Genomic DNA, 21,471 nt, shown 5'->3' with positions numbered 1-21,471 from the left:
GATCGCTAGTCTTTCCCATTCTATTGTTTTCCTCTGTTTCTTCGCTTTATTCAAATCCCTTGTGAGTATACACTGGAAGTGACAAATAGATTCAAGGGTTACATCTGGCACACAGAGTACCAGAAGACCTATGGATGGAGGTTCCTAACATTGTACAGGAAGTGGTGATCAAAACCATCCACAAGAAAAAGAAATGCAAAAAGGCAAAGTGGTTGTCTGAGGAGGTCTTACAAATAGATGAGAAGAGAAAAGAAAGGCAAAGGAGACACAGAAAGATATAGCCACCTGAATGCAGAGTCCCAAAGACTAGCAAGGAGAGGTAAGACGGCCTTCTTAAGTGAGCCACCAGGGAAGCCCCTTATGTAATAAAAGAAATTTCTCAGTGGGATCACTATGCACTCAGTCCCCTCCTATGGACAGTATGTCATAGTGCCTCCTCCCCTCCCCAGCTGGGGGTCACCGTCTGCTAGCCTCAGTGCCCAGGGGGAGGGGGCGCCCCAGCCTCTCCCATGGGGAAGCCACAGACCCGAGAACCAGCTGTATCTCCCTGAGGATGTGATTGTACAAATCATGCACTCACCTTTAATCATCACCTCTCACCCTGCATTCACTGAGAGACACACGGAGGACTGAGGAGACCACGGACCCTGCCACCTGGCCCCACCTCGGCAGTCACCCACATTCAGTGGACGCGCGGACGGATGACGAGCCCCACAAGACAGGGCCGAGAATAGCCTCCGCAATGCCCAGCTCCTCAACGTGCCGCACAGCAGCCCCGAGGCGGCTTCCGGTTCAGGCCGGTGACGTCAGAGGACGTGAGTGAGACGCAGCCTCCGTGATACCTAGCTCCACCCATGCACAGTCCGTCAGCCCTGAAGCAGCTTCCGGTTCAGCCCAGTGGCGTCACAGGATGCGAACTAGGAGCGGCCTCCGCAACGCCCAGCTCCTCAGAGCGCCGTCCATCAGCCCTGAGGCCACTTCCAGTTCAGGCCGGTAACGTCACAGGACGTGACTGAGACGCAGCCTCTGCGATGCCCAGCTCAACACACGCACCATCTGTCAGCCTCGAAGCAGCTTCCAGTTCAACCTGATGACGTCGCCAACAAACTCGTCGGCCCAGATGAAGTCGCCTGCAACGGTGTTGGTACGGCTGGTGGCCGACCCCGGGCACTGGTCCCGCATGCATGGGCAAAGGTAGGGGAGCCCTCACTGGGGCAGCTTCTCCAGGGACCAGGCCGGGTGGAAACAGAAAACTCCCGATTCTCTGTGAGGCTGATGCTGGCCACCAACAGCCTGCCTGGGACAAGAGAGGGGCTGCTGTTCATGGTGCCTGCTGTGGGGTCAGCCGCCCACGTGTGCGGTCAATAACCCACGAAGTTATGTTGCCAACCAAACCGTGTGGTCACTGACTCACATGGTCACCCACCCACGGGGTCAGTACCCGATGCAGTGATCCCTTCACTGGCCACCAACCCCCGTGGGCACCCACCCATGGGGTCACTAACCTGCGAGGTCATGTGCTCACCTGACATGATTACCTACTCACACCGTCACCCGCCCACATGGTCACCCACTCACAGGGTCAGCAACTCACATGGTAACCCACCCTGCAGTCAGCAACTCAAACCGGTCACCCACCCACACGGTCACCCACCCACACGGTCTCCAACCCACACGGTCTCCCGCCCATGTGACCAGTAACCCATGGGGTCACCCACCCATGCAGTCACCCACCCATGGGGCCCCTAACCCATGGGGTCACCTGCCCACTCAGTCACCAAGCTGTGCCATCACCCACCCAGACTCTGGCCTCCGCAGAGGTCAGAGATTCAGATATCCAACAGAGACTGAAGTTCAGACAGCAGGGGCTCACAGGGGTGTTGACTCATGAATTTCTCCTGTTACAGAGGGCAGGCAGGCTGGACAGTGACCCCAAAGATGTCCACGTCCTGGCCCCGTGGTGGACACAATAATGTCCACATGGATGTCCACGTCCTGTCTACATCCTGACCCCCTGTGGTGGACACAGTAATGTCCCCAAGGATGTCCACGCCCTGGTCCCCATGTGGTGAACAGAATAATGTCCCCTAATACGTCCTGTTCCATTTCTCCGCTTGAACCCAAAGCCAGCCCCATGCGCTAGGACATGCGTGTGACCAGGTGTCCCGGTTTGAAGGCAGCACTCCCCTGGGTGGCTGCAGCTCTTCATGTGCTCCAGGTAGTGGATGAGGTCTCGGGGCTTCACCTGGTTCCCCCACCAGTAGGGGATGCCGGGCCACAGTTCTGCATGCTGACTCATGGATGCCTTGTCCTTGTATGACAGGATGACCTGCTGGCTCAGGTGCAGAGTTGGCACCTCCTGGGGGGAGAATCATCTGGGTGCCCATGAGACATGTGCACAGGGGTTATTGGGGTGTCTTGTGACACGATGTGTCAGTTATTGGGGGGTATCCGAGAAGCTACAGTGATGTGTGGATTATTACGGTGTCTATGAGCAGTGATGGGCTGGTTATTGGGTTCTCTGTGAGAAGAGACAGTCATGGGTGGGTTATTGGCATGTCAGAGTAGCGATGCTAGTGGGCAGATTACTGGGGTGTCTGAGTGGAAACAGTGATGGGTGGGTTATTGGGGTGTCTTGAGCACTGATTGTTGTTTGAGTGGAGACAGTGGTGGGTAGATTACTTGGGTGTCTTGAGCAGTGATGGGTCGATTATTGGGGTGCCTGAGTGGAAACAGACGTGGGTGGATTATTGGGGTTTCTCATAGGAAATGGCAGGTGGATTACTGGGGTATCATGAGGTGTGATTGATTGGTTTTGGGGGTGTCTGAATAGAGACCAGGCAGGGTATTGGGGGTGCCTGTGACCAGTGATGGGCTGGTCATTGGGGTGTTTGAATGGAGACCGTGGTGGGTGGATTACTGGGGTTCCATGAGCGGCGTCACCTGGTGCCTGAATCAGCCTCACGCAGTGAGTGGATAGTCTGATTACAGTGAGGCCTAGTGCTCCCACCGCCCCCGCTGCCAAGAGCATGGGGAGCCTGTGGCCCCTGCTCATCCCACAGGCACACAGCATGTCCCCAAAGATGTTCTTGATGCAGCACATCAGGTACTCGTGCAGGTCCTCCATCACGCCCTCCAAGTTCCTGCACGCCAGGATAACCTCCTCCTGGGGGTGGTTCTCCAGCCACTCTGAGATCTCCGTGAGCATGTCCTGGGTGGGGTTGGGGAGAAGGGCCTTGTAGTGAGAGACAGAGAGTCGTGGGTGGGGAATTCCCCCAGCACAGCCACTCTACAGACTGGTTGGGGTGTCTTGACACACAAAGACATAAAGCATGGTGCCTGCTCCCAAGGGGCCCAGCTTCTCCTGAGTGGCAGTGGGGAGCTGTGGCATTGCTCTGGTGTGTGTGTGTGTGTGTGTGTGTGTGTGTGTATGTGTGTGTGTACACGCTCCTGTAGGTACAGGTGCACACACAGGTGTGCATGTGTTCAGGGTCTGTGTGTGCACAGATGTGTGTGTGTGTGTGTGTGTGCACAGCAGCAGAGAGCAGTGCTTATAATATTGTGTGAAGTCTGTACTCCAGGGAGCGTGCAAGGCCAGCAGGGTACATGCACACTGAGGTCCAGGACAGAACCTCCAGACCCCAAGGGTCATTAGGTTCTGTGGTAGGGGCACTGGGGGCCGAGGCCAGAGTGAGACATTAAGTGACTTGGCCAGCAGCTGAGAGAATGGACTGGACACACCAAAACTGGACACAGGAAAAGACATGTCAGGGATCTGGTATAGCCAAATTCTGGGGGACACCCCAGAGGCCAAGGGTGCAGGTGTGAGTTCAGAAATGCACATTGGTCAGGAATTGAGTGACTGATGCCAGAGGTCAGCCCTCTCATGCCTGGAGTGGACATGTGTCCGTCCCCTTAGAGGTCAACATCTTCTAACGGGAGTGGACCTGTGTTGTCCCCTTAGAGGTCAGCCTCTCCTGCCTGGAGTGACCATGTGTCAATCTGAGTGGACGTGTGTCCGTCTGAGTGGATATGTGTCCATCCCTTTAGAGGTCAGTGTCTTCTTACTGGAGTGGACCTGTGTTGTCCCCTTAGAGGTCAGCCTCTCCTGCCTGGAGTGACTGTGTGTCCATCTGAGTGGATTTGTGTCTGTCTGAGTGGATGTGTGTCCATCCCCTTAGAGGTCAGTATCTTCTAGCTGGACTGGACCTGTGTTGTCCCCTTAGAGGTCAGTGTCTTCTTACTGGAGTCAACCTGTGTTGTCCACTTAGAGGTCAGCCTCTTCTGCCTGGAGTGACTGTGTGTCTATCTGAGTGGACGTGTGTCTGTCTGAGTGGATGTGTGGCCATCCCCTTAGAGGTCAGCATCTTCTAACTAGAGTGGACCTGTGTTGTCCCCTTAGAGGTCAGCCTCTCCTGCCTGGAGTGACCGTGTGTCTGTCCCTTTAGAGGTCAGTGTCTTCTTACTGGAGTGGACCTGTGTTGTCCCCTTAGAGGTCAGCCTCTCCTGCCTGGAGTGACTGTGTGTCCATCTGAGTGGATGTGTGTCCATACCCTTAGAAGTCAGCATCTTCTAACTAGAGTGGACCTGTGTTGGCCCCTTAGAGGTCAACCTCTCCTGCCTGGAGTGAGTGTGTGTGTCCATCTGATTGGACGTATGTACGTCTGAGTGGATGTGTGTCCATCCCCTTAGAAGTCAGCATCTTCTAACTAGAGTGGACCTGTGTTGTCCCCTTAGAGGTCAGCCTCTCCTGCCTGGAGTGAGTGTGTGTGTCCAACTGATTGGACATATGTCCGTCTGGGTGGATGTGTGTCCATCCCCTTAGAAGTCAGCATCTTCTAACTGGAGTGGACCTGTGTTGTCCCCTTAGAGGTCAGCCTCTCCTGCCGGGAGAGACTGTGTGTCTGTCCCCTTAGATATCAGTGTCTTCTTACTGGAGTTGACCTGTGTTGTCCCCTTAGAGGTCAGCCTCTCCTGCCTGGAGTGACTGTGTGTCCATCCCCTTAGAGGTCAGCATCTTCTAACTGGAGTGGACCTGTGTTGTCCCCTTAGAGTCAGCCTCTCCTGCTTGGAGTGACCATATGTCCATCTGAGTGGACGTGTGCCCATCCCCTCAGAGGCCCTCCCCCTCCTGCCTGGGCCAGATATGGGTGTCCCTGGCTTGTGGACCCCCAGTCTGTACCCCTGTCCCCACCCCCACCTCCATGAGGGCCGTCATGTACACCATGTGGCCAGAGTGCAGGTTCCTCTCAGTGCCCTCCTCCATGTGCGCCATCTGCTGGTCCTCACGCCAGCATCCAGGTGCTTCTTAATGCTCAGCACCTGCACACAGATGTCAGTCATCTGTGCTGGGCATAGAGGGCGGCTCCCCACTCGGGCTGGGCATGCACTGAGGATGTCCAACTGAGGGCCACATCGGCCACTGTGACATCAGCCTTGTTGGTGCTGCTACGGTTGAGGCCCTGCTTCTGGGAACAGGGTCTCCAGGGTCACTGGTCATGTGGAGCACAGAGCCCGGGTCCAGATTGTGGTCTTGAGGGGGGTGTTCCTGCAGAGTCCAGCCTCACCCTCCTCTCAGGAAGTCCCTGGGTGGAAGCTCCCTGTGGGTTAAACAGCCCAGGCTCCACGACACCCAAGCTGGACCCTTGGACATGAGGACACACTAGATCCACAGAGGTCTGTGCCCACCCCCACAAACAGCACTAGGAAAGGCAAGAAGGAATCAAGGGAAGAGAACAAGAGGACGAAACATCTGTCCACCACACCAATAAGACAGGGAAAAGCAAAAAATAACTTTAACATAAATTGAAAAATGAAAGTTGCTCAGTTGTTTCCAACTCATTTCGATCTGGTGGACTGTAGCCCACCAGACCCCTCTGTCCATGGAATTATCCAGGCAAGATTACTGGAGTGGGTTGCCTTTCCCTTCTCCAGATCTTTCCAACCCAGGATCAAACCCACATCACCCTCATTGCAAGCAGATTCTTTACCAACTGAGCCACCAGGGAAGCCCTAATATGAATTTGTAGCAGAAAATGTACTGTGTCCTCTACAAGGAGTCATAATGGAAAAAGAAAAAAAAATAAGGATAAAAAATGGAGAAGAAAATAATAGATTCTCTTTATCCAAAATAAAAGAAAAAGCAAAAACTACTATTAAGATAAACTAGTAGCAGAAAATGGTACTGTGTTCTCTACACAGAGTCATAATGGAAAAAGAAAAAGATAGAAGGATAAAAAGTGGGAAAGGAAGTCAGAGCACCCCCCTCCCGCCCCACAATCCAAATTAAAAGAAAAAACAAAGACTCATATGAATATTGTCAGCTCTTGTCAGGCACTTGCCATCCACCTCTACAAGGATTAAATGAAGTGCTACTGCAGCCGCTGGTCTTAAACACCTCCTGAAAGACTACCATCTGTGCCCCCGACCCCGCACACACTCAGGTCTCTTTGGCAGCCATACCACTTGAGACCATGGCACTGAGGTCCCCCAGTATGGAGGGGACCCTGCCCTGGAGGGATGCAGAACAGAGGGACCCAGCACCAAGGGACCATCAGAGCAGAGGGACCCCAGTCCTGCAGGACTCCCGGGCTCTGGTGGACCCCCTCCTGCTCGCTCCCTCGTCTGGGTGTGAGCTCTTAAGGCCAGGCTGTAGGCACTGGATGCAAGCAGGAATGTAGTTTGTCCACATTCCAGCTCTGGATCTCTGCCAATCAAATCCCCTGAGAAGGATTCCAGCAACCTGGGACCTCCCAGGAGGAAGCAATTACACAAGGTAAGAGCTGTGCTTGACAGCCTCTTGTCCTCTTGGGAGCACCAGCCTGGGAGCAGAAAAACCAGGAATATGAGTGCCCCTCAAGTGTGGGTACAGGAAGGTGGGGGCCATCTGTCCTCTCCAGGTGGGCCCCTGCTCCTGCGGGCACCTGGGCCCAGGTGGGTTTTCTATCCCATCCTGCATCCACCCCCTGGCTAATGTGTGTGCCAGTGACAGGACTACTGTCAACTGGGTTCCCCCTCCCCACAGACAGGGCCCCCACCATTGACTCCTCTGCATCATCCACAATGACTGCCTCCCACCCCAGCTTCTCTCCACCCCACAAAGTCCCCAGTCCACCCTGGAGAAGCCCTACAGGGGAAGGGTGTGAGTGCTTGCAGGTGTTCTCAGTCGCTTCAGTCATCTCGACTCTCTGTGACCCCATGGACTCTAGCCTGCCAGGCTCCTCTGTCCATGGGATTTCCCATGTCAGAATACTACAGTGGGGTGCCATTTTCACCTCCATGGGATCTTCCTGATCCAGAGATCAAACCCGGGTCCCATGCATTGCAGGCTGATTCTTTACCGTCTGAGCCACCAAGAAAGTCTCCCTGGAGGGGGTGCCGGGGTGCAAACGTAAACCCACCTCAGAGGACATGGGAACTCAACTGTTGCTTATCTGGGACCAGGACGGAGCTCTGGTGTCAGCTCAGCTGCACAAAGGGCAGGACCCAGTCTCCCCCTTGCCCTCCCAGCTCCCCCAGCCTCTGTGACTTCAGACAGTGATGTTGTTAGTCCATGGGTCCCCATTCTGGCTTCAGGCTGGTTCCACAGTAAAGCTGTGTCCTTTCCTACCTTTCTGGGAGGCTCTCTGGGTGGGGAAGATCTCCTGGAGGAGGGCATGGCAACCGACTCCAGTATTCTTGCCTGCAGAATCCCATGGACAGAGAAGCCTGGAGGACTACAGTCCATGGGGTTGGAATGAGTCAGACATGACTGAGTGACTAAACAATTCTGCTTTGCAGACCACTTGAGCACCACGGGCAGGGTGACACATGGCAGCACTTTGTCCAGAAGCTTCAGCAGCCTCGACTCCTTGTGAGAGATGGGTGACTTCTTGTGCAGGCAGTAGGTCATCGTACTGTGGCTCCCTGCAGGCAAACCAGGTGGGGGACACCTCACTCCCTGAGCCTGTCGTCTGTGCCCCCAAGCCGCCCTAAGGATGCACAGCTATAGCGCCGTGGGGTAAGGGGGAGTCCCGAAAGTCATAGCCACTGAGTCCTGGGAACTGAATCTTGTCTCAAAAGAGAGTCTCTGCAGATGTGAGAAAGTGAAAGTCAGTTTATTTAAGGAATCCCGTTTTTGGACAGGAGAGGCTTAAGATGGCTTTTGATTTTATGGTCTGTTGTTTCCCAGGTGGTGCTTATGGCAAAGAGCCTGCTTGCCAAAGCAGGAGGGATAAAAGATGCAGGCATGATCCCTGGGTTGGGAAGATCCCTTGGGACGGGAATGACAACCTACTCCATTATTCTTGCCTGGAGAATCCCATGGACAGAGGAGCCTGGTGGGTACAGTCCATGGGGCTGCAAAGAGTCAGACACAACTGAGCACAGACAGACCCTCTCTAGTTACAAGTACTTTGAAGTTATTCATAGTATTTTCATGCTTTTTATGACGCCAATGTTGTGGTCATTTATGTATGGTTTCACTTATTCTTTTCCCTTTTAAATCTGTGTAATCTGTTTCAGAGACAGTGTGGAGAGGTTCACACTTTAGCAGTTACCTGGGGACAATCCAGAAATCCTTTCCTTCTGTCTCGGAACATAGGTTTGGACTAGGTTTCTTTCTTTCTCTCTTTTTCTTTTTTTATTTATTCTCAGGGTCAAGGGATGGGAAGGAGGATTTACAAGTTCATAATATAATTTGATTTGATGATGTTACGGAAGAGTGGATGGATGGGTGGATAGATAAGTGGATGGATGGATGAATGGATAGTGAGTGGGTGGATGGCTCGATCAGTGGATGGGTGGATGATGGATTGGTCGGTGCATGGATGGATGGATGATGGATGGGTGGATTTATGGATGGATGGGTGGGTGAATGGGTGGGTGGTTAGATGGATGGATGAGTGGATGGATAGGTGAGTGGGTGGATGGACAGATAGATGAGTGGATGGGTGGGTGTGGGGGTGGATGGATGGATGGGTGGGTCAGCAGCATGTGGTCCATGCACACAGTGGTGTATGAGTCACCATGAAAAGGAGTGAAGTTCTGACACAGGCTACATCGTGGATGGACCTTGAACACACGATGGTCAGTGAGAGAAGCAGACACAGAAGGACAGCTTTTACCTGCCCATTTATAAGGGATGTCCAGAACAGGCAAATTTACAAAAACAGAAGACATACAGATGGCTAACAAACACATGAAAAGATGCTCAACATCACTCATTATCAGAGAAATGCAAATCAAGACCACAATGAGGTACTATTTCACACCAGTCAGAATGGCTGCAATCCAAAAGTCTGCAAGCAATAAATGCTGGAGAGGGTGTGGAGAAAAGGGAACCCTCTTGCACTGTTGGTGGGAATGCAAACTAGTACAGCCACTATGGAGAACAGTGTGGAGATTCCTTAAAAAATTGCAAATAGAGCTGCCATATGATCCAGCAATCCCACTGCTGGGCATACACACCAAGGAAACCAGAACAGAAAGAGACACATGTACCCCAATGTTCATCGCAGCACTATTTATAATAGCCAGGACATGGAAACAACCTAGATGTCCATCAGCAGATGTATGGATAAGAAAGCTGTGGTACATATACACAATGGAATATTACTCAGCCATTAAAAAGAACACATTTGAATCAGTTCTAATGAGATGGATGAAACTGGAGCTGATTATACAGAGTGAAGTAAGACAGAAAGAAAAACACCAATATAGTATACTAACACATATATATGGAATTTAGAAAGATGGTAATGATGACCCTGTATGCGAGACAGCAAAAGAGACACAGATGTATAGAACAGACTTTTGGACTCTGAGGGAGAGGGAGAGGGTGGGATGATTTGGGAGAATGGCATTGAAACGTGTATACTATCATGTAAGAAATGAATCGCCAGTCTATGTTTGATGCAGGATTCAGGATGCTTGGGGCTGGTGCATGGGGATGATCCAGAGAGATGATATGGGGTGGGAGGTGGGAGGGGGGTTCATGTTTGGGGACTCATGTACACCCGTGGTGGATTCATGTCAATGTATGGCAAAACCAATATAGTACTGTAAAGGAAAATAAAGTAAAAATAAAAATTAAAAATAATAATAATAATAAAAAACAAAACAAAACAAAAAAACAGAAGCAGATGAGTGGTGCCCGGGCTTGGGGGAGAGGCATCATGGGTTATTTTGTAAGGGGTCCAGGAAGGAGAGCAGCCAAGGGCCCCTCTGTGGATGGAGGAGGCCTGAAGACTCGGAAGCCTCCTCTTTGTGGGCCCCCCACAGCCTTCCCCACTGGGAAGCACCTGGAAAGGCTGAGAGACTGGGTCTATGGTTCCCTGTCTGCTCCACACCCTCAAGGGAAGAGCCGTGTGGGGACCCTTCCTCCCGGGGGTTGGGGTGGCTGGCACAGAATCCCACAGCTGTTGAGAGGGTGAGAAAGAGTCTAAACCTGCCTTCCATAGAAAACAGCACTTCCTGTTTGTCCAACTGTCCATGGCATAGTCAATAAAGCAGACATAGATGTTTTTCTGGAACTGTTGCTTTTTTGATGATCCAGCGGATGTTGGCAATTTGATCTCTGGTTCCTCTGCCTTTTCTAAAACCAGCTTGGACATCTGGAAGTTCATAGTTCACGTATTGCTGAAGCCTGGCTTGGAGAATTTTGAGCATTATTTTACTAGCGTGTGAGGTGAATGCAATTGTGAGGTAGCTTGAGCATTCTTTGGCATTGCCTTTCTTTGGAATTGGAATGAAAACGGACCTTTTCCAGTCCTGTGGCCACTGCTGAGTTTCCAAATTTGCTGGCATATTGAGTGCAGCACTTTCACAGCATCATCTTTCAGGATTTGAAATAGCTCAACTGGAATTCCATCACCTCCACTAGCTTTGTTCATAGTGATGCTTTCTAAGGCCCACTTGACTTCACATTCCAGGATATCTGGCTCTAGGTGAGTGATCACACCATCGTGATTATCTGGGTTGTGAAGATCTTTTTTGTACAGTATGCTGTATAGGTTGGTAATAACTTTTCTTCCAAGAAGTAAGTGTGTTTTAATTTCATGGCCGCAGTCACCATTTGCAGTGATTTTGGAGCCTCAAAAAATAAATTCTGCTATTATTTCCACTGTTTCTCCATCTATTTGCCATAAAATGCTGGGACTGGATGCCATGATCTTTGCCTTCTGAATGCTGAGCTTTAAGCCAACTTTTTCACTCTCCTTTTTCACTTTCATCAAGAGACTCTTTAGTCCTTCTTCACTTTCTGCCATAAGGGTAATGTCATCTGCATATCTGTTATTGATATTTCTCCTGGCAATCTTTATTCCAGCTTGTGTTTCTTCCAGTCCAGCGTTTCTCTCATGAGGTACTCTGCACATAAGTTAAATAAGCACGGTGACAATATTCAACTTTGACCTCATAGTAGTGTTTATTAGACTTCAAGATATGATGTCAGCAACTAACAGCCTCAAAAACTTAAACTTGCTTACTAAATGGTAGTCCTTAGGAGTGAAATAATGGTGCTTTTTAGTATGGAGTTTTCTCATACAACTAAAAATGTAACAGCACATGACTTAGAAATGTCATTCTTGGAAATATATTAGAAAAAAACCCCACATTTTAAATTAGAAAACACATGTACCCCAATGTTCCTTGAAGCACACCATTCATCAAGACATGGAAGCAACCTAAATGTCCATCAGAAAATAGATGAATGGGTAAAGATTTGGTATATATGTACTATGGGACACTCGTTGTTGTTCAGTCGCTGAGTCATGTCCCATTCTTTGCAACCCTATGGACTCTACCCCTCCTGGCTCTTCTGTCCATGGAATTTTCAAGGAAAGATTATTGCAGTGGGTTTCCATTTCCTTTTCCAAGGGATCTTCTTGCCATGGGATTGAACCCACATGTCCTCCTTGACAGGCAGATTCTTTGCCACTGAGTCACCAAGGAAGACCTATGGAATGCTACTCAGCCATAAAAAGAAAGAAATAATGCCACTTGTGGCAATATGAAAGGTATAATACTAATTAAAGTAAGAAAGAAAAATGCTCTCTGATATCACTTATAGAATCATAAAAGTAGAGAATATAACAAAAATAAAGTCTTACAGATATAGAGAACAATCTACTGGTTACCAGGAGGGAGGGGGTTGGGGAGGGACAATACAGAGTTCGGGGAATGGGAGGCAAAAGTGTTAGGTGTAAGATGAGCTCAAGGATGTATTTTACAACATAGGGAATAAAGCCAGTATTTTCTACAACTATAAATGGAAAGCAAACTTTAACATCGGTAAAATAAGAAAGAAAAGGAAAGAGAGGGGAGGAGGTAGGAGGGAAGAAAGGAAGGAAAATAATGGCATTTTTTGGAGGTCACAAAGGTAATATTGATTAGGCCCTTATTAGCTAAGGAATTAAGAATGGAGCAGTGGCCTCCCACGTGGAGCGGGGCAAGGGGAGTGGCCCACACCCAGTGCAGGCAATACTGTGGGCATTGCCCACAAAGAGTTCTTTACAAGAATAAAACCAAGTAAAAGCTGGTTCTGTTTTTATTACCATCTCCATATTTCAGTACTCTAAAATAATGTGTTATTAAGTATTTTCCCCTGTAACACCAAATTTATTTGCCTTAAGTTTTTAAAGTTTGTTGTCAGTTATGTCAGATTTTAATATTTTATATATTATTCACTAGGTACAAACTTTTAGTATATCAGTTCAGTTCCGTTTCAGTCGCTCAGTTGTGTCCGACTCTTTGTGGTCCCATGAACCGCAGCATGCCAGGCCTCCCTGTCCATCACCAACTCCCAGAATCCACCCAAACCCATGTCCATCGAGTCGGTGATGCCATCCAACCATCTCATCCTCTGTCGTCCCCTTTTCCTCCTGCCCTCAATCTTTCCCAGCATCAGGGTCTTTCCAAATGAGTCAGCTCTTCGCATCAGCTGGCCAAAGTATTGGAGTTTCAGCTTCAACATCAGTCCTTCCAATGAACACTCAGGACTGATCTCCTTTAGGATGGACTGGTTGGATCTCCTTGCAGTCCAAGGGACTCTCAAGAGTCTTCTCCAACACCACAGTTCAAAAGCATCAATTCTTTGGCGCTCAGATTTCTTCACAGTCCAACTCTCACGTCTATACATGACCACTGGAAAAACCATAGCCTTGACTAGATGGACCTTTGTTGACAAACTAATGTCTCTGCTTTTTAATGTGTTGTCTAGGTTGGTCATCACTTTTCTTCCAAGGAGTAAGCGTCTTTTAATTTCATGGCTGCAGTCACTGTCTGCAGTGATTATGGAGCCCAGAAAAATAAAGTCAGCCACTGTTTCCATTTTTTCCCCATCTATTTCCCATGAAGTGATGGGACCAGATGCCATGATCTTCGTTTTCTGAATGTTGAGCCTTAAGCCAACTTCTTCACTCTCCTCTTTCACTTTCATCAAGAGGCTCTTTAGTTCTTCTTCACTTCCTGCCATAAGTGTGGTATCATCTGCATATCTGAGGTTATCGATATTTCTCCCAGAAATCCTGATTCCAGCCTGTGCTTCCTCCAGCCCAGGGTTTCTCATGATATACTCTGCATAGAAGTTAAATAAGCAAAAAAAAAAAAAAAAAAAGAAGTTAAATAAGCAGGGTGACCATATGCAGCCTTGACATACTCCTTTTCCTATTTGGAACCAGTCTGTTTTTCCATGTCCAGTTCTAACTGTTGCTTCCTGACCTGCATACAGGTTTCTCAAGAGGCAGGTCAGGTGGTCTGGTATTCCCATCTCTTTCAGAATTTTCCAGTTTATTGTGATCCACACAGTCAAAGGCTTTGGCATAGTCAATAAAACAGAAATAGATGTTTTTCTGGAACTCTGTTGCTTTTTCCATGATCCAGCGGATGTCGGCATTTTGATCTCTGGTTCCTCTGCCTTTCCTATAACCAGCTTGAACATCTGGAAGTTCACAGTTCACATATTGTTGAAGCCTGGCTTGGAGAATTTTGAGCATTACTTTCCTAGCATGTGAGATGAGTGCAATTGTGCGGTAGTTTGAGCATTCTTTGGCATTGCCTTTCTTTGGGATTGGAATGAAAACTGATCTTTTCCAGTCCTGTGGCTACTGCTGAGTTTTCCAAATTTGCTGGCATATTGAGTGCAGCACTTTCACAGCATCATCTTTCAGGATTTGAAATAGCTCTACTGGAGTTCCATCACCTCCACTAGCTTTGTTCGTAGTGATGTTTTCTAAGGACTGCTTGACTTCACATTCCAGGATGTCTGGCTGTAGATGAGTGATCACACCATCGTGATTATCTTGGTCGTGAAGATCTTTTTTGTACAGCTCTTCTTTGTATTCTTGCCACCTCTTCTTAATATCACCTACTTCTGTTAGTTCCATACCATTTCTGTCCTTTATTGAGCCCATCTTTGCATGAAATGTTCCCTTGATATCTCTAATTTTCTTGAAGAGATCTCTAGTCTTTCCCATTCTGTTGTTTTCCTCTATTTTTCTTTTTTTTTTTTGCATTGATCACTGAGGAAGGCTTTCTTATCTCTTCTTGCTATTCTTTGGAACTCTGCATTCAGATGCTTATATCTTTCCTTTTCTCCTTTGCTTTTCGCTTCTCTTCTTTTCACAGCTATTCCCCATCACTTCATGGGAAATAGATGGGGAAACAGTGGAAGCAGTGTCAGACTTTATTTTTTTGTGGCTCCAAAATCACTGTAGATGGTGATTGCAGCCATGAAATTAAAAGACGCTTACTCCTTGGAAGAAAAGTTATGACCAACCTAGATAGCATATTCAAAAGCAGAGACATTACTTTGCCAACAAAAGTCCGTCTAGTCAAGGCTATGGTTTTTCCTGTGGTCATGTATGGATGTTAGGGTTGGTCTGTGAAGAAAGGTGAGCACCAAAGAATTAACACTTTTGAACTGTGGTGTTGGAGAAGACTCCTGAGAGTCCCTTGGACTGCAAGGAGGTCCAACCAGTCCATTCTGAAGGAGATCAACCCTGGGATTTCTTTGGAAGGAATGCTGCTGAAGCTGAAACTCCAGTACTTTGGCCGCCACATGGGAAGAGTTGACTCATTGGAAAAGACTCTGATGCTGGGAGGGGTTGGGGTCAGGAGGAGAAGGGGACGACAGAGGATGAGATGGTTGGATGGCATGACTGACTCGATGGACGTGAGTCTGAATGACCTCCAGGAGTTGGTGATGAACAGGGAGGCCTGGGGTGCTGCGATTCATGGGGTTGCAAAGAGTCAGACACGACTGAGCGACTGAACTGAAATGAACTGTCCTATAGATGGCTATTAGGTCTAACCAGTCCATTGGATCATTTAAAGTTTGTGTTTTCTTGCTAGTTTTCTGTTTATTTGATCTATCCATATGCGTGAGTTTGGTATTAAAATCTCCCACTGTTATTGTGTTACTGTTAATTTCCCCTTTCATATTTATTAACATTTGCCGTACATATTGCAATGCTGCTATGTTGGGTGCATATATATTTATAATTGTTGTATCTTCTTCTTGGATTGATCCTTTGATCATTATGTAGTGTCTGTCTTTGTCTCTTTACATGGCTTTTATTTCAAAGACTATATTATCTGATATGAGTATTGCTACTGCTGCTTTCTTTTACTCTCCATTTGCATGAAGTATCTTTTTCCAGCCATTCACTTTCAGTCTGTATGTGTCTCTTGGTTTAAGGTGGGTCTCTTGTAGACAGCATATATAGGGGTCTTGTTTTTGTATCAATTCAGCCAGTCTTTATCTTCTGGTTGGGACATTCAACCCATTTACATTTAAGGTAATTATCGATAAGTATGATCCCATTACCATTTACTTTGTTGTTTTGAGTTCAAGTTTATAAACCTTTTCTCTGTTTGCTGTGTAGAGAAGATCCTTTAGCATTTGTTCAGGAGCTGGTTTTGTAGTGCTGAATTCTCTCATCTTTTGCTTGTCTGTAAAGCTTTTAATTTCTCCTTCATATTTGAATGAGATCCTTGCTGGTTATAGTAATCTGGGTTGTAGGTTTTTCTCTTTCATCACTTTAAGTATGTCCTGCCATTCCCTTCTGGCGTGAAGATTTTCCATTGAAAGATCAGCTGTTGTCCTTATGGGAATCCCCTTGTGTGTTACTTTTTGCTTTCCCTTGCTGCTTTTAGTATTTGTTCTTTGTGTTTGATCTTCATTAACTTGATTAATATGTGCCTTGGGGTGTTTCGCCTTGGGTTTATCCTGTTTGGGACCCTCTGAGTTTCTTGGAATTGGGTGGTTATTTCCTTCCCCATTTTAAGGAAGTTTTCAACTATTATCTCCTCAAGTATTTTCTCATGGCCTTTCTTTTTGTCTTCTTCTTCTGGGACTCCTATGATTCGAATGTTGGGGCATTTAACATTGTCCCAAAGGTCTCTGAGGTTGTCCTCATTTCTTTTCATTAGTTCTTTTTTCCTGTCTGCTTCATGTATTTCCACCATTCTATCTTGCACCTCACTTATCCTATTTTCTGCCTCAATTACTCTACTGTCAGTTCCCTCCAGAGTGCTTTTGATCTCAGTTATTGCATTATTCATTATTGATTGACACTTTTTTATTTCTTCTAGGTCCTTGTTAAACATTTCTGCATCTTCTCAATCCTTGCCTCCAGTCTCTTTATCTTTAACTCCATTTTGTTTTCAAGATTTTGGATCACCTTTCCTATCATTATTCTGAATTCTTTTTCAGGTATACTCCCTATCTCCTCCTCTTTTGTTTGGTTTGGTGGGTGTTTGCCACGTTTCTTTACCTGCTGAATATTTCTCTGCCTTTTCACTTTGTTTAGATTGCTGTGTTTGGGGTGGCCTTTCTGAATGCTGGAAGTGTTTGGTTCCTCTTTATTGTGGACGTTCCTCCCTGTGGGTGGGGTTGAACTAGTGGCTTGTCAAGATTTCCTGGTTAGGGAAGCTTATGTCAGTGTTCTGGTGGGTGGTGTATCTCTTCTCTCTGGAGTGCAATGTAGTGTAGTGAGTTTTGAGGTGTCTGTGGGTTCGGTGTGACTTTGGGCAGCCTGTATTTTAATGCTCAGGGCTATATTCCTGCATTGCTGGAGAATTAGCATGGTGTGTCTTGCTCTGGAACTTGTTGGCTCTTGGGTGGAGCTTTGTTTCAGTGTAGGTATAGAGTCAGGAGTTCTCTGGTTTTCTCAAGTTTTGGATTTAAGCCTCCTGCCCTTGGCTTTCAGTCTTATTCTTACAGTAGCCTCAAGACTTCTCCATCCATACAGCACTGATGACAAATCATCTAGCTTAATGGTGAAAAGATTCTCCACAGTGAGGGACACCCAGAGAGGTTCACATAGTTATATGGAGAAGAGAAGAGGGAGGAGGGAGACAGAGGTGACCAGGAGAAGAGGGTCAGTCAAAAGGGGAGAGAAGAATCTAGCCAGTAATCAGTTCCCTAAGTGTTCTCCACAGCCCAGAACATACTTCACAGAGTTAAGTAGAGAAGAGAAGGGAGAGGGAGGAGATAGAGGTGACCTGGGGGAGAAAAGGGAGAGTCAAAAGGGGAGACAGCAATCAAGCCAGTATTCATACCCCTAAGTAAAAATGAGTACTGAAGATTAGATTCTTAAAGGTACAAAATTGGTAACAAATACCAAAAAGCAAAGATTAAAAATCTAGAGTAGAGGTTGGATTCTCAAAAATACAATATTAAAGAAAAAAATCACAAAATTATAATATATATATATGAAGTTTGCTTTAAAAATAGGTTTTTTTTACAAAGTAATAGTAGGTTTTAAAAATGAAAATTAAAAGAGTAATAAAGAACAAAAATAAAATAATTTAAAAAATGATAACTGTAAAAATATATCTAGGAATTTCTCTGGAGCTGCTGCTGGCAGGGTGGGGTCAGTTCAGTTTTGGATAGTTCCCTGTTCCAGTTTGTACTTCTTCTCAAGGTCTGTAGGCCCCTTCCAATGCATAGTCAATGCTAACTACAGGGTTTTAATCTGCTGCACCTGTCACTTCCAGAGTGGCTCCCTCTTCTTTGTTTATTTTACCTTCCTCTGTTTGCAAGTCTCTTCAGTGTCTAATTTCCACCCTGACACAAGGGAGTGAAGGTGGTCATTTATTTTGGCTCACTTGTTCAGTTGTGTTGTGGAAAGGGAGGAACACTGCAAACAAATATCACTGGCATGTGTGGGGAGTGCTCATGGTGTATGGACCACATGTGGTTTGCCCCAGCTCATGATGGCCTGTGCTTTCCCAGTCTACACTCCTCAGGCTCCAGGTTGCTCTGCAGGGGAACTGTCCAAAGCTGGCCCTGCATTTCATGCACTTCCCTGGTCTGAGCTGCTCAGGTTCAGGTTCTCAGGTACTCCACAAAAGCACAGACTCAGTTGGACCTGCGTTTTGTGCCCTTTCCAGGTCCTAACCGCTCAGGCAACCAGGTGCTTGGCAAGCACAATGTCCCAGGTGGGCCATGCGTCTTAATCACCTCCCTGGTCCTGGCTGCTCAGTGTCCCATGTGGGCCAGAAGAGCGCTGTCTCAGGTGTGCTGTATGTCTCCTCTGGGGGGCTGATCTCAGGCTGCGACCCTCCTGGCAGATGTCAACCGTCCAGGATCCCAGGAAGATGTGGTTAGCAACTAGGAGACTGCTCACAGTTTGGTGGAGGATGCCATCTCTGGGGCCGAGATTGCCCCTTGCCTTCCAGCTCTGGCTGTCCCACAGTTTGGATTGCTATCTTACCTTAGCTCTCTCAGATTGTCCTCAGGGCATTCAGGCCCAGTCCTTACCCTAAGCATGCAACCCATGCCTCTCCTGCTCGCTGTGGCAGATGTGAGTGTCTGGGCCATTTCTCTGCTCAGAGTTGTGGTTAAGGCACATATTCTGTGGAATTTTTTCCCCCTCCCACTTATGTTTCCCTCTGCAATTCCAAAAGTCCCCACAGACCTGGTAAGAGGGTTTCCTGGAGATTGGAAACTTCTCCTTCATGACTCCCTCCCCAGGACGGGTCTCCTTCCCTAACTTTTCTGTCTCTCTTTTTGTCTGTTACATTTTGTCCTACCTCCTTTTGAAGAGAATGGGCTGCCTTTCTGGGTGACTGGTGTCCTCCACCAGCGTTCAGAAGTTGTTTTGTGGAAGTTGCTCAGCATTCAAATGATCTTTTGATGAATTTGTGGGGAAGAAAGTGGTCTCCTCTTCCTATTCCTCCACCATCTTAGGACCGCCCCACCTGCTACTTTTAAATATTTATTTAATTGGCTGTGCTGGGTCTTAGTTGTGGTACACAGGGTACTCAGTTAAGGCATGTGGGATCTAGTGCCCTGACCAGGGATTGAACCTAGCCCCCCTGTGTTGGGAGCTCAGAGTCTTAGCCTCTGGACCAGCATGGAATGCTGCAGCATCCTACTTTTTTAAAAAGTTATTTATTTTTGGCTGTGCTGGGTCTTTGTTGCTATGTGGGCTTTTCTCTGATTGTAGGGAGTGGGGACTACTCTCTAGTTTCTATGCTTGAACTTCTCACTGTGTTGGTTTCTCTTGTTGGGAAGTATGGACTCTAGGCACTTGGGCTGCAATAGTTGTGCACAGGCTTAGTTGCTCCATAGCATGTGGGATCTTCCCAGATCAGGGATTGAACCCATGTCTCCTGCATTGGCAGGCAGATTTTTAACCACTGCACCACCAAGGAAGTCATTCCCCTCCCTCTTCCTGCCAACCTCCTACTTAAAAAAAAAGACTATAAAAAAACCTGTTTAGTAAATTTTCAGGAGTCTGAGCTCTGAGGTCAGCGTCTTGTGGTATCATTCTCCCAAAAGCATCTTGGCTTCAGATACTGGTTGGGCTCATGGGTCTGGAGACCAGGGCAGGTCTGGTGGCTGAAAACAAGCTTGGCCTCTGGTGCTCTTCCCTCACCTACTCATCCAGGGTCCCCGAGCCCTGGCAGCCAAGCAGAGCAGCACCCAGGTGAGTCAGGTATAGCTATGGGGCTTCTGTGGTCAGAGTGGAGTGTGCAGTGGAGGCAGCTGGCTGTCCTGTCACTGTGACTGTTGCTGTCTTGTGTGCCCGTGCAAGGCAGTCGTGGTGTCAGGTGAGGCCTGGCCACTGTCATGGGGATAGGATGGGACCTCAGACAGCTCACATCAACAGCCTCCTGCCTCAACTCTCTTCAGATCGTGGCTTGTGGCTGCTGGCATCTCCCTGGGCTGGGAGGGTGTGTAAAGCACCAGCCCCCTTGCTCAAGGTCAGCTGAGACCCCCAGCTCTGGGGTCACACACCATTGCTGCTGCCATGCAGGTCATCCGATTTCTGTGAGGGAGGGCCTCTGCAGGGCTGTGGGTGATGGGGGGTTTGAGGGTGTTGTGGGCTGGCCCAGGATCCAGCTTTTTGAGGGGAGAGGAGGGGAGGGGAGGGGAGGGGAGGGAGAAGCCTTGACCTGCTCAGGCTTCCAGGGGATTCCAGGCCTTGCTCTGGTGGGAGGTGCAGGTGAGAAGCCCCTGCAAGTTTCTGGGTCCCCACCATATTTCATTTGAAGCCCCTCTGTCTGCATCACCCCTAACTCTCACTCCTGTGACCCTAGCCACAGTCATGGAAGATGGAGAGTTTATGTGGCTTCCCTTCCTGTAGGGAAACCAAGCCACAGACAAACATGTTCCTTTAAGAAAGCATGAAAAAAAAAAACAAGAAAATAACAGTGGGTGGTTATTACTGACACGGTTCATGTAGAGACACTTCACAAGCCTGGCACAGGGAGGGAACTGAGGGCCATTGCCCCCAGTCCTGGAGTTACCACCTCCCACCCACCCCCCACCCCATAGTCCACTCACCCCTTGGTGTCTTCTGGTGACCGAGTGGACTTCAAACTCCTGAACCCATTCTGGAAGGATCAGGACAGAGCAGAGGTCATTCACAGAGGGGAGGGTGTGGTCAACTCCTAAGAATGCCATTGCCTCCACTCTGTTGGAACTCAGTTCTGGGTCTAAGCAAGCATGGCTTTCTGGTGCACTCACCACCTTCACTCACTGGGGGAGGTGGGGGGAGGTGGACTTTGTGTCCACCTTGTCCCCATGTGCAGCCTGGTCACCCCTGGGGGCTGTGCTGTGTGCATCTGCTCTGCTCACAGTGCACCCCATGGTCCATCAGACTTCACTCATAAAAGGGAAATGTAAGGATGAACTATTCCATAGTTAAGAATTTCAAGGTCACAACAGCATTGACCAAAGCACCTGGGCACAGGTACAAGACCCGTGCATTAGAGGAGCCACTGTGTGGGCTTCGAGGACCCTCTATGTGGGGGGTGGGATGGGGTCTGGACAGGAGTTTCCTGCACATGCGGCTCCAAGCTCTGTTGTCCGCAGAGCAGACTACTGTCGGCACTGCCTGTCTGGGTGGAGGGGCTCTGGGGCTGCCCAGTTCAGTAAGAACGGCAATGGTGGGAAGGGAGGTCGTGCTTCTTTAGCATCCCTGACCTCACATGTACTCATCAGGGCAGCTAAGTGCCTAAACAGCCCCTTCCTAGTCT

The 21,471-nt window shown here is 48.3% G+C and overlaps 1 pseudogene; it reads right to left on the bottom strand.

Moving 5' to 3' along the window:
• Positions 1-1,059: 1,059 nt before the first annotated feature.
• On the bottom strand, positions 1,060-20,896 carry LOC138930221 (PI-PLC X domain-containing protein 1-like; annotated as a pseudogene).
• Positions 20,897-21,471: the final 575 nt, after the last annotated feature.

This window comes from Ovis canadensis, chromosome X (genome assembly GCF_042477335.2).
Source record: "Ovis canadensis isolate MfBH-ARS-UI-01 breed Bighorn chromosome X, ARS-UI_OviCan_v2, whole genome shotgun sequence".
NCBI classification, from domain to species: Eukaryota; Metazoa; Chordata; class Mammalia; order Artiodactyla; family Bovidae; genus Ovis; species Ovis canadensis.
This window is presented reverse-complemented; position numbering and strand designations above follow the sequence as displayed.